Raw genomic sequence first — 21,867 nt, forward strand, 5'->3', positions numbered from 1 at the left:
TCTGCATCTCCACACACACACACACACACACACACACACACACTCCATGCCCCCTCTGCATCTCCACACACACACACTCCGTGCCCCCTCTGCATCTCCACACACACACACACACTCCGTGCCCCCTCTGCATCTCCACACACACACACTCCGTGCCCCCTCTGCATCTCCACACACACACACTCCGTGCCCCCTCTGCATCTCCACACACACACACACACTCCGTGCCCCCTCTGCATCTCCACACACACACACACACTCCGTGCCCCCTCTGCATCTCCACACACACACACACTCCGTGCCCCCTCTGCATCTCCACACACACACACTCCGTGCCCCCTCTGCATCCCAGGGCCAGGAAGAGGGGAAAAAAACAATTTACCAATCCGGCGGCGCCCAGTACCCAGCATCCACCTCGGGACCCAGCATCCTCCTCTCTCCCTGCAGCTTGTCACTGAATGTCCGGCGTGACGTCACGCCTGACATTCAGTGACAAGCGGCAGGAGAGAGGAGGATGCTGGGTCCCGGGCGCCGCTGGATTGGCAAGTTATTTTTTGTTTTTGTTTCTCTTCCAGCGCACACTTTGGGAACCGCCGCACTAGGCTAAACATTATATATAAAATCCCTGCTGCATTATCATGGTGTTACAGTAGTTCATATTAAGTAACCAACAGCAGCTGTTATTCTGCTTTCTTATGTATCAAGTGTCACCCACACCTCTTGGATTGTGAGCTCATTGGGACAGGGCCGGTGTTACCTTCTGATTCATGTCATAGTATTTCATTTGTTTGTGTCATGATCCCCTCAATGTACAGAGCTACTTAGCATTTAAGTGCTTTATAAATAAAAAGTTAATCATAATTATTATTAATTGTGACATCAGCCAATGAGATAACTGTGATTTCACGCAGTTAAGCCGCAGCAGTGTCCTACTGAAACCAAACAACTTCCATTTGTCAACCTAATTATTCACAAATTAAGCCACCTGTTGCTGTCTGCAAATATTGAAGCCAAGTGTCAACAGCAATGTGCTATTGTTTGACTCTTCAAAGTAGCCAGCTTTTACAGATATAATGGCTGAACACACTTGTGGGATTCGTTCTACAATGGACATCAAATATTGTTCAAGAACGTCTTTTCAACATTGTTGCAGAAGTTCCCACAAATGTGCTGCACTTATAGGTTACTTTGCTTTAACCCTTCAGTCCAGTTCTTCCTAAATCAATTCAATGGGGTTTAATAAATGCAATAAGTAGTAAAGTGTGATTTTCATGGGGCACTATAATAACAATAGTATTGCATTAGAATATCTTAAAATAAAAAACAAATAAAAAATTGTTCATATTCCAAATTGGGAAAACCTGTTACGAATTATTAAAATATGAAAACCAAATGAGACACCTGTTAAAATAGGCAGTAACGTACATACATTGTGATTTTAATGCAATACTATTGTAATTTAGAATGCCCCATCATCATCATCACCATTTATTTATATAGCGCCACTAATTCCGCAGCGCTGTACAGAAAACTCATTCACACCAGTCCCTGCCCCATTGGGGCTTACAGTCTAAATTTTCTAACACACACACAGACAGACAGACACAGAGACTAGGGTCAATTTGATATCAGCCAATTAACCTATTAGTAAGTTTTTGCCCCATGAAAGACACTTTCCTCCTTTTTGCCTTTATTATATTGTTTTCACTGTGCATCCTTCTTTCGCGTTCACTATAAATCAGTAAATGTCTATACATATATTTTTCTCTCTACAACTACCGCTCTATTTCTCTCCTCCCTTTTGCCTCCAAACTACTTGAGCGATTAGTGTACAAACCGCCTGTCTCACTTTATTTCCTATTATTCTATTCTCGACTCTCTGCAATCAGGCTTCCGTCCCCAGCATTCCACTGAAACTGCTCTCACAGAAGTGACCAATGACCTACTTACTGCAAAATGGAACGGTAATTTCTCCATACTAATTCTCCTAGATCTCTCTGCTGCTTTTGATACTGTTGATCTCCCTCTTCTCCTACACACCATTCACTCCATTGGCCTTCGTGACACAGTTCTTTCCTGGTTCACTTCCTATCTATCGAACCACTCATTTAGTGTTTCTATACTCTGGCACATCCTCCCCTCCACTCCCACTATCTGTTGGGGTCCCACAAGACTCTGTTCTTGCCCCCTTACTTTTTTCATTGTACACCTCTTCTCTTGGGGCACTAATTCGCTCATTCGGCCTACAATACCACCTCTATGGCGATGACACCCAAATCTATTTCTCTTCCCCTGACCTCTCACCTTCTCTACTATCTTGTGTAACCTACTGTCTCTGCTATCTCCACTTGGATGTCCCAATGCTACCTAAAGCTCAACATGTCCAAAACAGAGCTGATTATCTTCCCTCCTGCCAGAGTCACCAGCTGCCCTCTAATCTCCCTCACTGTCAAGAACACCCCAATTTCCTCAGTCTCCCAAGTCCGCTACCATGGTGTCACACTTGACTCCACCCTCTCCTTTATTCCTCACATCCAGACTCTCTCCCAGTACTGTTGACTCCACCTTAAAAACATACGTGCTTTTCTTACTCAACATGCTACCAAAACTCTTATCCATTCTCTCATCTCCCGTCTTCAGTATTGCAACCTCCTGCTATCTGGCATTCTTGACACCCATATATCCACACTTCAATCCATCCTAAATGCTGCTGCAAGACTGATCTTCCTCTCTCAGTGCTAACTTTGCAAATCCGTACACTGGCTCCGTGTCCTCCAGAATCAAATTACTTACCCTTACCTACAAAGCCCTCAACAGAGCCCTGCATACATCTCAAATCTCATATCAAAATATTCTCCCTCCCGCCCTCTTTGATCTACCTCTGACCTGCACATTGTCTCATCTCTGATAACCAACTCGCACTCCTGCCTACAAGACTTCTCCCGTGCTGCTCCCCACTTATGGAATTCCCTACCACGCTCAATCAAATTTTCCCACAGCCTTCAAATCTTTAGCCGCTCTTTGAAAATGCATCTCTTTATTTTAGAGGTGACCTTATCCTCGATAACACTATTCACACTAATGCACCCTCACAACTATCCCAATCTTTACTCAGAAACACATATACTCGTTTTAGCTGTGCCCTCTTCCACTTAGAAGCGCTCTAATGAGAAGGTTCCTCCATACCCTTTGTTTTCATTTCTGCATTTATTTTGTCTACCTTTTATGTCCCTGTTATACCAACTGTGCGGCGCTGCGGAGCACTGTGGCGCCTTACAAATCTACTATAATAATAATAAACATATACAGCTCTACAATTGAAGGAAGTTTAATGACCTACTTGGTGCGGTGTGTTATATTCTTCAATGGGGTTTAAGAATGGAGACTGTGTTAATTTAAAGCCTACTATCTAGTTCTTTCCTCAAAGGTAGTCCCGACAGTCTGGTTATGGCTCACTATCTTGCTGTAGGATTAACCCTTGACCAACTAGGCACAGACCAGAGGTGTTGCATATCGCTGCAAAATGGTGTGGTAGCCCTTTTGGTTCAGAGCACCAACTTTGGATCCAGCAAAAGAGCCCCAGACCATCACGTTTCCTGCATGTTTCCTGACAGTGTCACACACTATGGAACCATCCTTTTGCCTACTGAACAGCATACAAAAACCCTGCATTATAAACGGAAGATTTAAAATTTTGATTCATCAGTCCATTAGACCTTATTCCAGTCTTCAATAGTCCACTAGTGGTGCTTTATGGTCTAGGAAATCCTCTTTTCCTTATTTCTCTAAGTTTTCTCTTCTCTTGAAATTGAGATCTTTGTTAAGCTGTGCTTGACGCTGTTGTCCTGTGAGCTGCATATTACTCAAGCTGTTGATTCTCAGAAAATTCTCTTCTCATTATGTTGTGGCTTTGGATCTGCCAGACCTCCTCCTAGCAGAGTTTATTCCAGTTTACAAAGTGCCTTTCCTGTACCATCAAAACTCACTGACACCTGGGTGTATATTTACTAAACTGAGGGTTTGAAAAAGTGGAGATGTTGCCTATAGCAAACAATCAGATTTTAGTTATTTATCTAGTACATTCTACAAAATGACAGCTAGAATCTGAGTGGTTGCTATAGGCAACATCTCCACTTTTCCAACCCGGCATTTTAGCGAAAATACCCCCTTGGCTTTCTTTGCAATTTCTTTAAAGGAAAGGCCTACACTTAAGGTTTATAATGGTCAGTCTGTATTCCTTTGTTAATGGCTTTTTCTCAACATTCTGATGGCAATATACTAATTTCTGCACTACAATATTGTCTAAATAATGTCTCCGACGGTGTAAGAATAGTCTGTTCCAGCACTGCTTTTATACAGACAGGGGGTTTGTAATTAAGTAATCAACAACCTGTAGGAATGGTTTGCAGCAACGATCAAGGCTTAATGCACTTCCAGTGCTGCAGAACAACCGTTAGTTCTTAACCTATTACTTTTTGTATACTCTGAAACATATTCAAATTTTGCTACCCTTTACTATTTATATTAGAACCTCTAACAGTTTACGTTTATCTTTATACCGTTTCAGGTTATTCACTGGTCTTGAATTGCTTAAATTACAATAAAAACTGGAAAATTTGGGGTTTACGGTAGTGTATGTAATAAAAATAGATCAATCTTAGTTTTATATTTGTATAAATTGTACCCCATCAGATAAATAGATTGAAAGATGGATGGCTGTAGGGGGCACTGGTTCTCCCAAGGGCAGGGTGAGCCTTAAAGGAAGAATTTCACTGGAGCAGAGCCGGGCCATTGGCAAACTAAGGGCTCATACTAACAGAATGATGAACATCACCCCAGCAGCCTGCCCTGTGCTAGCTTCACCAGGCCGTCCTTCCTTTGCAACAAATACTATGAACACTGATATTGTGATATTTATAGTGATCTATCAATCGCTGTTTTGAGGAACTTCCACACTGTATTTACCTCCCAGTGGATGCAGAGCTGGATTACGTACCATTGCTGAATGTACGTCAATGAATCGAAACACCACAGGCTGTGGGTATCATTCATCTTTATCAGGATGCCCAAAATACAGTAATCTACATCTTATTTTTTTGATGCACAAGCAACTTTTTACATTTTAATTTCTCCTAACCTGATTGGGTTGAAGGAGTTGAACACAGATCCAAAAGACCGACCATTTGTGGTCTTTAGTAAAAGTCCCCAAGAAAGAAATTACCAGCAATCAGTAGAAAGGATGAGGTTCCTGTGTACTGACATATGGATATGACTGTCCTCACCCTTACTTCTTTTCATTGCATTCCCACTGCATTGTAGAAAGTGGAAAGTGTGTGCCCCAATGTAGCACAACTAGCCCCAAAGGACTGACACAAATGCAGGAATTTTTACAATTCAGAACAATAGAGAGCTGGATTAAGAGAACGATTACGGCAGCAAATCTGGCTCTGTACACCTGACTCCTGCTCTCAGCATTATGACTTAAAAATAGCATTTGTACATCGAAGAGAGGAAATGGATCAGATAAGACAATGTCTAATGTCTGTTATCGGGGATATAAAGTATAATTGAAACTGATTGTACATCTGTTTCTCAATTTTTGGCTCATAAATTTAATGAAACCTATGGAACCTTTTTCATGTCGTATTTTCCTTTATTAATATTAGTGTGAAATGTTATAACCCATGCTAAGCTTGAGAAACATTATATAGCATCCATAGACTACAACAGACCAGTGCTACCCAGCGGTAACATGATCATGAACAACAATAGAATATTCGTTCAGCATTAAAAAGTAATAATATTTGCACAATGTATTTCAAATCATTTATTTTCAAATATGTATTTTTCTGTAGGATATGGCGAACACCTTCTGTATGAAATATCAATATTATTTGCACTGCATTAAATTTCAGTAATATTATGTTTGCTTACAGATAAAGCCTATGTAGGTTTATACAGAATCAAGAATATAATAGCAACAAAATGGTGCAGGTCAGCAAATTGTTCCCTCTGCTCCAAAACAGGCTTTACTACGTAGAAATGATGAAGGCATTTTATTTTAAGAAATAATTTACTTAATACACGTTTTAAACATTATTGAGGCTTTCTTATACCCTTTATATTGGAACGTGTCCTCTAAAATTGACTTTTTTCTTATATTTGCTGTTCACAGGCTGAAAGCTTTTGCAGAGCAGGTGATTACAGCTAATTGGCATGTGGTAAAAGCTAGGCTGAAATTATGAGAACTGTCTGCAGCCTTCATCATGATGCATGAGTTATCATACAATTAGATCTGCTGCGTAATGCAGAAATCCTTCATAAGACAGACTGGATGAGCATTTCAGAATCAGATACAAATTCAGACCTTTAGCTGCTAGGAGAGTCACCCAAGTATTGCAGAATACATCTGATATTCAATACATGGTGGTATACCAATACATTCAATACATTTGGTAAACCCCTGTAGGTTGTGCAGATGTTGGCAAATAACCTATAGAGATTTTGGTACATAGTATCATTGATATGTTGTTATGAATAAAGCCCTGAAAAAGTTGGGATAATTAGTCATCCTTCATAAATATACTTTACCAGCTGCATCTCCAACACCAGCTGGTGAACCGATCCCACCTTTTACTCAACAAGTTTATGACACCTATATGGAAGCCTGGGAGGAGGAATGTATGGAACACAGACTGCCGAGTTAACAGAGAAAGGAGAGTAGCGGGTAGATAAGTAGGTGGAGAATAGGGGGTGGGTAGATAGGAACAGGGCAATAAAGTTGCAACTAAGGATCTAGTGCATAATGGGAGTAAATTACAGTATATGCGTCTGGTTTACGATAAGTCACCATAATCAGCAAGTACGTGCACCTGCCCTCTAGCAGGTGCAAAATATATGCCACCTAACAAGTGTATATTTGTGTATTTATGATGATCTGTATAAGCCACATTTACATAAACATATCTTTAGTGTTAGAACGCCCCTTCACTCTCCTATCCCGGGAGTTGGAGGCAGGATGCAGTGTAACCAGCAACACAAACAGACGTTAAGTGTTTGAATAACTGAGTTGGACTTTTATGCTGTCAATGCATTTATTTCTGACATTGCATCCTACACGTCCAAGGCTAGGTGCACACTTAGGGGCGGTTTCCAGTTGCCTGGGAAACCCCAAACCCCCTGGCCAGGGAATGTGTGGATTGATTGACAGGCCGGTCCCTCTCCTGGGACCAGCCACCATACAGCGTGTGCCGTGGATCATACAGATCTGTTCCTCCTTGTATTCCTCTGTGCCCTCCCCTCTCTCCCTCGTGACATCATACAACACGTTGGGAGTGCACCACATGACATGCATGCCAGCAGAGAGTGCCCTTTATATGCAGAATGGAGGGTAAGTAGGAGGAAGAGGGGTTAATATACTATGGGTAGGCTTTTTGTCAGATGTTGCTATGGTATACTGAAGTAAAATTACAGCATTTCATAAGTGTCAAAGCTCTTATTGACAATTACATTAAGTTCATGCAAAGAGTCAATATTTGCAGTGTTGACCCTTCTTTTTGAGGACCTCTGCAATTCGCCCTGGCATACTGTCAATCAACTTTTGGGCCACATCCTGACTGATGGCCGCCCATTCTTGCCTAATTAATGCTTGGAATTTGTCAGAATTTGTGGGGTTTTGTTTCTCAACCCGCCTCCTAAGGATTGACCACAAGTTCTCAACGGGATTAAGGTCTGGGGAGTTTCTTGGCCATGGACCCAAAACTTCGATGTTTTGATCCCCGAGCCACTTAATTATCACTTTTGCCTTATGGCAAGGTGCTCCATTATGCTGGAAAAAGCATTGTTCATCACCAAACTGTTCTTGGATGATTGGGAGAAGTTGCTCTTGGAGGATGTTTTGGTACCATTCTTTATTCGTGGCTGTGTTCTTAGGCAAAATTGTGAGCGAGCCCACTCCCTTGGCTGAGAAGCAACCCCACACATGAATGGTCTCGGGATGTTTTACTTTCGGCATGACACAGGACTGATGGTGAAGCTCACCCTTCCTTGGGACAAACGTTTTTTCAGATACCCCAAACAATCTGAAATGGAATTCATCAGAGAAAATGATTTTACCCCAGTCCTCAGCAGTCCAATCCCTGTACATTTTGCAGAATATCAGTCTGTCCTTGATGTTTTTCCTGGAGAGAAGTGACTTCTTTGCTGGCCTTCTTGACACCAGACCATCCTCCAAAAGTCTTCGCCTCACCGTGCGTGCAGATGCACTCACACCTGCCTGCTGCCATTCCTGAGCAAGCTCTGCACTGGTGGTGCCCCGATCCTGCAGCTGAATCAACTTTAGGAGTCGGTCCTGGCGCTTGCTGGACGTTCTTGGGCGCCCTGAAGCTTTCTTCACAACTATTGAACCTCTCTCCTTGAAGTTCTTGATGATCCGATAAATGGTTGATATAGGTGCAATGTTACTAGCAGCAATATCCTTGCCTGTGAAGCCATTTTGGTGCAACGCAATGATGACTGCACGTGTTTCCTTGCAGGTAACCATGGTTAACAGAGGAAGAACAATGATTTCAAGCACCACCCTCCTTTTAAAGCTTCCAGTCTGTTATTCTAACTCAATCAGTATGACAGAGTGATCTCCAGCCTTGTCCTTGTCAACACTGTCACCTGTGTTAACGAGAGAATCACTGACCTGATTAGTGATGGGAAATCAGTTCATATAGTTCATTTTGGAGATTAGTTCATTCTGATCTAGTTCACTTAAAAAATTAGTTCAAATAGTTCAGTTGTTCATTGGCTCTGGAACACTGGTGAGAGAAGTGATTAGAAACATAGCTCTAGTCTATTACACATACAGTAGGTATGTCTACTACTACCTCATTAGATGAGTTATAGTCCTATTAAAATGATCAGATATGTTTAATATGTCTGATCATGTTTAATATTTTAAAAAGAGCAATCACTTATGCAACACACTAGCAGTGACATGTTGAGCTCTGCAAAGTTAATTAAATTTTCATTATTATTTTTTACTTCCATAAAAAGCAAATGAGAAATACCCAAATTCAGTTTATTATAAAGTGTCACTTTTTTGCATTTAAAATACAGTCATTAGAAAAAAAAATAAACTTTACTGTTCCACTTCATCTCTCTTGAAGCTTTAATGCATCTCCCCTATATATGGTGGTGTGAACATAACTACAGTATATAACATACAGCACCCAGCTCTGTGTGTTGAGATGACAGGGAAGGTATCCTGTGACTTGTGAACTAAATGATTCAAATGACTCAAAAGAGCCAAATGAAGTAGATGAACTATTTAGCCAGGAGAATGACTCCTAACTATATAGTTCAATGATCAGCTCCAGAGCCCCACACAATGTCTGAGCATAGCAGCGCCACCTGTGGTAGTTTAGAGGTACTGACTCATGAGTATTACATGATAGAGTTGAAGAGCAGTGATGGTGTAGTAGCATCACTGCACATTTAGCACAGATTGGGGGGGGGTCAGAGTCCAGTACCAAAGCCAGACTCAAGACTAATAGGACAGTGATTTTAGCACAGAAAGGTGAGTAACAGGAGCACGCTCGCGCACACACACACATTGGCTTTAGCTAGTCAGTGCAATTTCAGATTTTTTTAATTAGATTTGTATTTTATGAACTGTGTTGTTCTTTCTACTTTCCTTTTACAGTTAGGAACTTAAAAGCCAGTATGAGTGAGCCTGCTGCAGCTGCTGTGCTTTAAATTACTATCTAGTGTTTAACTCCTCCTACTTGTTTTAGTTTCTGATGAACTAATCTTTGCAAGAGCGGAGAACTGAATGAGTTAGTTCACTTTGAAAATTAGTTCAATTTGAACTGATCGTTCATACATATCACTAGACCTGATGTCAGCTGGTCCTTTTGTGGCAGGGCTAAAATGCAGTGGAAATGTTGTTTTGGGATAAAGTTCATTGTCATGGCAAAGCAGGACTTTGAAAATAATTGCAATTCATCTGATCACTCTTCATGACATTCTGGTATATGCAAATTGTCATCACAAAAACAGACAGCAGACTTTGTGAAAAATAATATTTGTGTTATTCTCAAAACTTTTGGCCATGACTGTATGCAGTGATGGGGGTACAATACACATGTATGCAATGATGTGTGTTGTACCTAATCCCTGTGCATCCCACATGCATGCAGTGATGTGGGTACCACACACACGTACAGTATGCAGAGATGTGGGTACCACACACACGTACAGTATGCAGTGATGGGGGTGCATAGGGATTAGGTACAATACACAGGTATGCAGTGATGGGGTACAATACACAGGTATGCAGTGATGGGGTACAATACACAGGTATGCAGTGATGGGGTACAATACACAGGGATTAGGTACAATACACAGGTATGCAATGATGGGGGCTGCACATGGATTAGGTACAATATACAGGTATGCAGTGATGGGGTACAATACACAGGTATGCAGTGATGGGGGTGCACAGGGATTAGGTACAGTACACAGGTATGCAGTGATGGGGGCTGCACAGGGATTAGGTACAATACACAGGTATGCAGTGATGGGGGTGCACAGGGATTAGGTACAATACACAGGTATGCAGTGATGGGGGTGCACAGGGATTAGGTACAGTACACAGGTATGCAGTGATGGGGGCTGCACAGGGATTAGGTACAATACACAGGTATGCAGTGATGGGGGTGCACAGGGATTAGGTACAATACACAGGTATGCAGTGATGGGGGTGCACAGGGATTAGGTACAGTACACAGGTATGCAGTGATGGGGGCTGCACAGGGATTAGGTACAATACACAGGTATGCAGTGATGGCCCAGTGACTTGTGTGCTCAGTAAGGAGGTGCGGGTAAAAGTTTGGCAGCCATGTTATATGTAAGACAGAACAATGGAGCCTGGCTGCAGTTCTTGCTCACCGTGGATGTAATGGATGCTGTCACTGTCCCAGCAGACACACATTCCCGGCAGACCAGAGGCCCGGACCCCGGCCTCCAATTACACTCCTCCTCCGCCCTCAGCAAGTAATTGCGGCTCTTCTTTTACCACCACCCCGAGGTTAGTCCCAGGCCTGGCCCGCATGCAGCCACCTCCCTGCAGTGGTTACGGGTAGCGGTGCTCGGCGGCTCCTCCGCACACACTATGGAGGCAGCGCAGCATCCCCCCAATCTCACCGCCACGGAAAATAACGAAGGGGACTAGACAGCTGTGACTGACGGCAGCTCACCGCCAATCACAAGCCGGCACGGAAGCCTCAGCCAATCAAGACCCGAAGTGACCAAGACAGCGTGGCTCGGGTTGCGCATATTAGCCAATCGGTGGGCTGTTGGCTGCCAACCACGCGCAACAAGGGCGGGATCAGCACTAAGCTTGGTAGAGACGATGAAGCTATAACCCGGTAGCATTAGAGAAGGCTGTGACTGTATGTGTGAGACCCCTGTGCAGGGAGACCCCCAAACCTAGATCACAGTACTGCCTGCCTGTCACACTGACTGATGGGTTACAGTCTCCTCTCTGAGTACTTCAACATGCCATCCCTGACTCTGTACAGAAAACACATATAAACTAGATTAAATTCAGAATAAGAAGACACACTTATGATACTGGACTAATTACACTAGGCTAAACATGATATATAACATCCCTGCTGCATTATCATGGTGTTACAGTAGTTCATATTAAGTAACCAACAGCAGCTGTTATTCTGCTTCCTTATGTATCAAGTGTCCCCCACACCTCTTGGATTGTGAGCTCATTGGGACAAGGCCCGTGTTACCTTCTGATTCATGTCATAGTATGCAGAGCCGTAACTTAGAATTCTAGCGCCTGGGGTGAGAAAGGCAAATGCCGCCCCCCTAGCCCCCAATTTTAACCAAATGTACCTAAAGTATTCCTAAATTGCGGTCGCCCCTGTCACACAGCCCTAGTTATGGCCCTGATAGTATGTCATTTGTTTGCGTCACTATCCCATCAATGTATAGAGCTACTTAGCATTTAAGCGCTTTATAAATAAAAAGTTAATCGTGATTATTATTATTAATTGGGACATCAGCCAATGAGATAACTGATTTCACGCAGTTAAGCCGCAGCGGTGTCTTACTGAAACCAAACAACTTCCATTTGTCAACCTAATTGTTCACAAATGAAGCCACCTGTTGCTGTGTCTGCAAAAATTGAAGCTAAGCGTTAACAGCAATTAGCTATTGCATGGGCTACAGGGGATGGCCTGGTGGGTTTACCCTCAAGCCACCAGTTTGGACAGGCCTGACACTACTCATGCATGAAAATATGTAATGATCTGCACTACCAGTCAAAAGTTGTAGAACACCCCCATATTTCCTGTCCTTATTGAAATTTACAGTCTGAATGTAGTCTGAAATGAAAGCATAATACAAATAAAGAATTGGAGACAAAAATTAATCCATTGAATCGTTTTGTTCAGCAAGTTTAATCTAAATGTTGACTCTACAAAGTAGCCAGTTTTTGCAGATATAATGGCTGAACACACTTTCACACTTGGCATTCATTCTACAATGGACATCAAATATTGTTCGGAAATTTCTTTTCAACATTGTTGCAGAAGTTCCCACAAATGTGCAGCACTTGTAGGTTGCTTTGCTTTCACCCTTCAGTCCACTTCATCCTAAACTAACTCAATGGGGTTTAAGTCTGGAGAATCTGCTGGCCATTCCATGAATTGAAGCATATAATCTTGTTCTTTTCCACACAGGTAGTTCTGCCTACACATCACTATCTTGCTGTAGGGTTAAACTCTGACCCACTAGATACAGACCACAGGTATTGCATGGTGCTGCAAAATGGTGTGGTAGCCCTTTTGGTTCAGGGCGCCAGTCTCTGTACAAGGTGCCAACTGTGGATCCAGCAAAAGAGCCCCAGACCATCACCTCCATGTTTGACAGTTGATGTCACACACTAAGGAACCATCGTTACACCTACTCAACAGCGTACAAAAACCCTGCATCAGTCCATTTGACCTTATTCCAGTCTTCGATATTCCACTAGTGGTGCTTGATGGCCCAGGAAATCCTCTTTTTCTTATTTCTGTAAGTCTTCTCGTCACTGTTGAAAGTGAGATCTCTGTTATGCTGTGCTTGACGTTGTTGAGCTGCATATTATTCAAGCTGTTGATTCTCAGAAACTTCTCTTCTGATTCTGTTGTGGCTTTGGTTCTCCCAGACTTCCTCCTGTCAATGTTTCTTCCAGTTCCAAAGTGCCTTTTGATGGTACAGGAAACTCACTGACACATGGGTGTATATTTACTAAACTGCGGGTTTGAAAAGGTGGAGATGTTTCCTATAGCAACCAATCAGATTTTAGTTATCATTTATTTAGTACATTCTACAACATGATAGCTAGAATCTGATTGGTTGCTATAGGCAACATCTCCACACTTTCAAACCCGCAGTTTAGTAGATATACCCCCTTGGCTTTCTTTGCAATTTCTCTAGAGGAAAGGCCTACACTTTTAAGGGTTATAATGGTCGATCTGTATTCCTTTGTTAATGGCTTTTTTCTCAACATTCTGATGGCAATATGCTAATTTCTGCACTACAATATTGTCTAAATAATGACTCCAAGGATGTAATAATAGTCTGTTTCTACACTGCTTTTATACAGCAAGTGGGTTTGTATTTAAGTAATCAACAACCCGTAGGAATTGTCTGCATCAACGATCAAGGCTTAATGTACTTCCATTGCTGCAGAATAACTGTCAGTTGTTAACCTATTACTTTTTATATAGTCTGAAACTTATATTATTTTTCAAATTTTGCTAACCTAAACTATTTCTATTAGAACCTCTAACCGTTTGCGTTTACCTTTATACCTTTTCAGGTTATTCATTGGTCTTGAATTGCTTAAATTACAATAAAAACTAGAAAAATGGGGATATATATACGGTAGTGTATGTAATAAAACTGTACTGACATATGGATATGACTGTCCTCACCCTTACTTCTTTTCATTGTATATCCACTGCATTGTAGAAAGTGGAAAGTGTGTGCCCCAATGTAGCACAACTTCCCCCAAAGGACTGACACAAATGCAGGAATTTTTACAATTCAGAACAATAGAGAGATGGATTAAGATGACGATTACGACAGCAAATCTGGCTCTGTACACCTGACTCCTGCTCTCAGCATTATGACTTAAAAATAGCATTTGTACATCGGAGTTAGGAAAAGGATCAGACAATACAATGTGCTCGGTGGATCTAATGTTTTTTTTTTCTGGGATATAAAGTATAATTGGAAACTGACTGTACATTTGTTTCTCAATTTTGGCACCTAAATTTAATGAAAACTATGGAACCTTTTTCATGTCGTATTTTCCTTTATTAATATTAGTGTGAAATATTATAACTAGAGATGTTCACTTATCCCCGTGTTCTGGTTTTGATTTTGATTTTGGATCTGGATTAACTTTCGTGTTTTGGTTTTGGTTTGGCAAAACCGCCTTTGTGTGTTTTGGCTTTGGTTTTGGATCTTTATTTTTTAAGAAAAATTGCTAAAAGCTGCTAAAATCACATCATTTTGCTCTTTTTATGTTCCTACATTATTATTAACCTCAATAACACTAATTTCAAGTCATTTGCAGTCAATTTTGACCACCTCACAGGTCACATTATTATTTTCATACACTTTCAGACATATACTGCAGCGACCTAGCTGGATACTAAGCGTCAGAGCAATGACTCTAACACACGCCAGTTCCGAGCACATCTAGGAAACATTGGCACACAGCAGTGGCAGAATAGAAAAGTGGTGCAAGGTGGCATTGTCCTTGGATCATGGAACCAGTTATGGTTCATTTGATCGCTCCACCCGTTTCTTGGATAACTGGGGTAATTCTACAGCTAATTATTATTAATTTTACCTTTAATTTATAAGGCGCCACAAAAGGTCCACAGCGCCATACATAACATACCAAACACAGTGAGCCATGACACAACATGATACAGAAAGAACAAAAATGAACAAAAATATATACACAGACACAGGTAACATGGTAATGCAAATCAAATTATTACTGGGACAATGAGTGAAAGTGATGTAGAAATCAGCGAGAAGTAGGCTGAAGTTTAAGAAAATAGGGCTAGGGAAGCTGGCCAAGAGGTAAAGAGGGTGATGGAATAGTAAAAGGAGCACACAAGGAAAGAGGGCCCTGCTCATGAGGGCTTACATCCTAAAGGAAAGGGGGAGACACAAATAGGGTGGTAGTAACTTGGGGAGAGAGTTATAAGATAGACTTTAATAAAGAAATGAGTCTTAAGGGCACGCTTGAAGCCTTTGAGAGTAGATGCTAACCTGAGTATACCATAAGGCATACTACAAGGTGCACTGAGCTGGTTATGCAAGTTCACAGGACAAGAGGGAGCCAGTTAAAAATACAAGCTAAGTGGGGCAACAGTGCGGTTTAAAGGTGGGAAAACAAGCAGCATAAGTGGAATCAGCAAGTGCTATTAAAACTGCAGCAGCCAAAATAAGTGTGAGAAACAGATCAGCAGGGAGAGTCCAGGCAGTTGACAATGCAGATGGTGGAGGATATCAGAGCCCAGGCTGATTGTGGAATGTTGTGCTCATGTAGTAGTGTTTGCAGGTAGAAGGTTCCCCTCCTGTTCATCTCTTGTATATCTCTTACTATACTAACTAAATTAGTTATTACACTTGTAAAAATCCTCCCCGGGATGCGTGCTTTTATCAGACCCAGACCAATCCAGGGTGCCAGACAATGTAGTAAAAAGAGCCATTGTAATTCCCAGCAAAAAGTAAGTTCATCACTGGGCTTCGAATCAGCCAATCCCACAAAATTATAATATAGTTAGGTACCTTTGATGTAAAGTGCAGATTACAAACACTTGATGAAACAGCAGCAAAGTGGAAGGTAATACATATACACGCCTATTTAGACATCCATGCTTACATTACTGTGGCTTTAGAAACGCTACAAATGGCTAGACAACTGTTGTCAGGATTTGGGTAAAAATAATTCCATACATAAGAGCTGGATTTTTGGTCTTATGGCCAGGCATGACAATGGCCTTCTTCTTATCACGAGCAAGAACTGCTTCCACTGGTGCAGGATTTACACAAACAACATCATCCTCATCAACATCCTCATTAGCGCCCTCATCAGCTACCCAAATATCGCCCTCATCCTGTTGCAATTCCAAAGTGGCATCCTCAATTTGTGTATCACTGGTTACACTTGGGCTGTTCATGCACACATCTGCAGAAATGCTGAAAGGGGCCTTCTTTATGGGTACACTATCAGACAGGTCAGGATTACACATAGCACTCGTGGATGGACTTTCCTCAGGAACACCACTTTTGGAGTCTGGATGACAATGTCTTGCTTGGTCATGACTGACCTTACAAGAAGATGCCTCAGTGACAGTTGCAGAACTAGCACTCATAGAGAAAGGCGAAGGTTTTATTCTTTGCTTGCCACTGGGTGTGTAAAATGGTGTGTTGGCAATTTTATTTTTATCTGCAGATAACTTTGCCTGGATTAAAGGTCTTTTTTTCGTGACAAAAGGTAAAAAAGGTGTTTTTTTACATTATTGTTTCCCTGACTTAAAAACACTATGCAGTTTAGCACAGGCTTTACCAGATGATGTAGAGGGATCACTTTAATCATGACTGGTGCCAGCAGCTGCTTGGTGTTCCTGCTCTTCTGTGTACTGCTGTGAATCCATTTTGACAACATAGTAAAATGTGACTGCAGATTTAGAAGACCAAGCCTGCCAGCCCTATTATTTCTATTTCAGCAATGACAATTAGCAATTGAGCAATCTAGCGCTTCTCTTATTGTGTAACCTATATAACACCATACAATTTGACTGCAGATTTACGCCAAGCTTGCCAGCCCTAGCATTTGTATTTCAGTAATGACAATTAGCAATGGAGCAATGAGGCTCTCCTCTTTGTGTGTAACCTATATAACACCGTACAATTTAACTGCAGATTTACACCAAGCCTGCCAGCCCTAGTATTTGTATTTCAGCAATGAAAATTAGCAATGGAGCTCTCCAATTGTGTGTAACCTATATAACACCGTACAATTTGACTGCAGATTTACACCAAGCCTGCCAGCCCTAGTATTTGTATTTCAGCAATGACAATTAGCAATGGAGCACTCCTCGATGTGTGTAACCTATATAACACCGTACAATTTGACTGCAGATTTACAGCAGGCCTGCCAGCCCTAGTATTTGTATTTCAGCAATGACAATTAGCAATGGAGCTCTCCTCATTGTGTGTAACCTATATAACACCATACAATTTGACTGCAGATTTACACCAAGCCTGCCAGCCCTAGTATTTGTATTTCAGCAATGACAATTAGCAATGGAGCTCTCCTCGTTGTGTGTAATCTATATAACACCGTACAATTTGACTGCAGATTTACACCAAGTCTGCCAGCCCTAGTATTTGTATTTCAGCAATGACAATTAGCAATAGAGCAATGAGGCTCTCCTCTTTGTGTATAACCTATATAACACCGTACAATTTGACTGCAGATTTATACCAAGCCTGCCAGCCCTAGTATTTGTATTTCAGCAATAACAATTAGCTATGGAGCTCTCCTCTTTGTGTGTAACCTATATAACACCGTACAATTTGACTGCAAATTCAGAAGACCAAGCCTGTCAGCCCTAGTATTTGTATTACAGCAATGACAATTAGCAATGGAGCAATGAAGCTCTCCTGTTTGTGTGTAACCTATATAACACCATACAATATGACTGCATATTTACACCAAGCCTGCCAGCACTAGTATTTGTATTTCAGCAATGACAATTAGCAATGGAGCTCTCCTCCTTGTGTGTTACCTATATAACACAGTACAATGTGACTGCAGATTTACACCAAGCCTACCAGCCCTAGTATTTGAATTTCAGCAATGACAATTAGCAATGGAGCAATGGAGCTCTCCTGTAGCAGTACTCTCCTCTTTGTGTGTTACCTATATAACACTGTACATTGGGACTGCAGATTTAGAAGACCAAGCCTGCCAGACCTATTATTCTATTTCAGCAATGACATTTAGCAATGGCGCTCTCCTGAATGTCACTGTAGACTTTGAAGAACACTGCTACCCCTCCTCTTTCTATTCTACCTATGAGGCTGCCCAACTTGCTCTACAGACTGTGCTACCCCCTCTGTGAAATGGCGCTAGATCGCCGTGGAGCGTGGTACTTATGGAATCCAAAACTTGCGAGATCCATCCATACATCTACTGAAATAGAAATAGAAATAACCCCAGGCTTTCCAGTTACTACCCCTGACATTCTTTTCCTCATGACAGTTTTTAGCAGTGCTCCTCACAGTAACTGACGACACTTTGTGATCATGTCTGTGTGTATGAGATTATCACCAAATAGCAGCAATTATTTACACTCTTCCTTTCTCATTTTCAGAATGATCTGGTTAATGGTTTTCCAGGTAAAATATCTTATTTATAATGATAACTATCCCCCATCTCCATCTGATATTTCACAGAATCATCCACCTTCCTGGAATTCCTAACATGAGATCGCACCAAGGAGTATTGCGACATGGGGGCGGCTCGTGTGCTGCTGATCCACTGATTGGTCATAAACAAACCTCCTCTGTATATCAGCTGTCAGTCTGTGTCTGTGGTGCTCAGGTCCTCCAATAGGATTCCAGGGCCCCAGTGGGTATGCCTCTTATGGGCATCCCCTAGTCTTGGCTTATGGGGGGGGGGGGTGACCATGCAGACCAGTAGGAAGCTATTGGATCTCTCAGTCACTCTCCTCCATCCACAATCTGACTATGATGGAGCCGCAGATGTAGCCGGAGCCCTATCCATCCTCATCCAATCATCACCTCCTGGTGGATCTACACGGACCAGTTACCTAGTTATACCTAAAGTGATCATTGTGTGCAGTGTGTGCAGTTTAATTTAAATAAAAATCACACACACTTTATTTTGAAATGTTTTTTTATTTAACAATACGCAAGATGCAATTGAAATATTGCTGAAGTTTTATTCATTAAGCAACACTGCCAGCGCCCAGGGAACCCCAAATATCTAGGTGCAGTCATTTTGACCATTTCACCAGTATTTCTGTAATAGCAGCCATCGTTCTGGTCATGTTTGGGGCTCCCAGGGAGCTGGTTTCAGAGTTACTGACCCAGAGGAAGGCGAAGAAAACCCCCGGAGATATTTCATTTTTCTCAAAAAGGGGAAAAAAATTCCTTCCTGACTCCACATATGGCAATCGATTGTCATTCTGGATCACAGATATATATATAACTGCATATTGCTGTATATCCCTGTAGAGACGACATAAGGAGGAGGGAGCCCTGCTCGTAGGAGCTTACAATCTAATGTGATGAATCTTGCCCACTAGGGCTTACAATTTGATTCATCTATACAGAAGGGGGAAGGGAGTGAGGGCTGCCATCAGGGTGGTACGGCCAGTACGACTGTAAGGGGCCTCTCTGTTTGTCCGGGCCCCCTGGACTGACTGGGCCCCTTAGTCTGACAGACCCGCCCCTTTGCCTCCGCAATGCGGTGACATCATCACTATGACAGGGAGCTCCATGAAGTTATTTGGGCATTTATTATGATGGAGGAGGGGAGAGGGCAACATATACTGTGATTGGTGTGGACATTTATTTAGGTTGGGGGGACAGAGGGGCACAATTGCTGTGATTGGGGGGGAGGGGAACATTTACTGTGATAGGGGGGCAGAGGTGAATATTTACTGTGATTGGGGGTGAGGGGATCATTTAATGTGATGGGGCAGGGGGAACATTTACTGTGATTGGGGGGAGGGGAACATTTACTGTGATTGGGGCGGGGGGAACATTTACTGTGATTGGGGGGAGGGGAACATTTACTGTGATTTGGGGGGGGAACAATTACTGTGATGGGGGCGGGGGGACCCTGCCAGATTAATTAATACTGGGCCCCACAATTTCTGATGGCAGCCCTGGAGGGAGCCCTGCTCGTAGGAGCTTACAATCTAATGAGATGAATCTTGCCCCGCTAGGGCTTACACTGTGATTTATCTATACAGAAGGGAAAGGGAGCCTATACAGATACAATTACAATCTTCTCATTTACCTCTTCATTAGCAAACACAGAGCAGCAGATCCCACGACGTAGCAGTTATATCAGCGTTTAAAGATGTTATAATCCCATAGATGTAGAGATCCATTGGTCCTGTCAGTGATCTGGGGATTCAACCTCCCAACTGACTGACTGGAGCAGCTTCTGGTCCTTATATCATGATCATTACATCACAATGTCCTGATCTCCATGGGAACTGTGTCACCTTCTATGATGTCATCACTGGCTCTGACCTCAGGTTACTAATAAGTGATAAAAGTATAAACCAGAGATGGTGGAGGGTGTAAGCCTAAAAGATAAACATAAAATCACATTCATGTCAGGGCTAGATCAGGTCTATGACTGGGCGGAAGGTTATGCCCCCCATGCCCCCTCAGAGATCCATGGCCCAAATCTCCACCACCTTCCATGTATATAAATACTATAAATCCTATCAGAATTACATTTTCCAACCTATTAGAATTACAATTTCTAGACTATTAGAATTACAGTCTCGGGCCTATTAGATTTACAGACTCTATCATATTAGAATCACAGTCTCCATCCTATATAATTACAGTCTCTATCCTATTAAAATTACAGTCTCCACCTTATTAGAATTACAGTCTCCAACTTATTAGAATTAGTCTCCATCCTATTAGAATTACAGTTTTTAGCCTATTAGAATTACAGTCTCTGGCCTATTAGAATTACAGTGTCTATCTTATTAGAATCACAGTCTCCATCCTATAGAATTACAGTCTATATCCTATTAGAATTACAATCTTCATCCTAACAGAATAACAGTTTCCAATCTATTAGAAATTACAGTCTCCATCCCATTAAAATTACAGTTTTTATCCTATTAGAATTACAGTCTCCATCCTATTAGAATTACAGTCTCCATCCTATAGAATTAGTCTCCATCCTATTAGAATTACAGTCTCCATCCTATTAGAATTACAGTCTCCATCCTATAGAATTACAGTCTCCATCCTATAGAATTACAGTCTCCATCCTATAGAATCACAGTCTCTATCCTATTAGAATTACAATCTTCATCTTAACAGAATAACAGTTTCCAACCTATTAGAATTACAGTCTCCAACCTATTAAAATTACAGTTTTTATCCTATTAGAATTACGGTCTCTATCCTATTAGAATTACAGTCTTCATCCTATCAGAATAACAGTTTCCAACCTATTAGAATTACAGTCTCCATCCTATAGAATTACAGTTTTTATCCTATTAGAATTACAGTCTCCATATTATAGAATTACAGTCTCCATCCTATTAAAATTACAGTCTACACACTATTAGAATTACAGTCTTCATCCTATCAGAATTACAGTTTTCAACCTATTAGAATTACAGTATCCATCCTATAGAATTACAGTTTTTATCCTATTAGAATCACAGTCTCCATATTATAGAATTACAGTCTCCATCCTATTAAAATTACAGTTTTTATCCTATTAGAATTACAGTCTCTATCCTATTAGAATTACAGTCTTCATCCTATCAGAATAACAGTTTCCAACCTATTAGAATTACAGTCTCCATCCTATAGAATTACAGTTTTTATCCTATTAGAATCACAGTCTCCATATTATAGAATTACAGTCTCCATCCTATTAAAATTACAGTCTACACACTATTAGAATTACAGTCTTCATCATATCAGAATTACAGTTTTCAACCTATTAGAATTACAGTATCCATCCTATAGAATTACATTCTCCAT

This window comes from Mixophyes fleayi, chromosome 3 (genome assembly GCF_038048845.1).
Source record: "Mixophyes fleayi isolate aMixFle1 chromosome 3, aMixFle1.hap1, whole genome shotgun sequence".
In the NCBI taxonomy this organism is placed as follows: Eukaryota; Metazoa; Chordata; class Amphibia; order Anura; family Limnodynastidae; genus Mixophyes; species Mixophyes fleayi.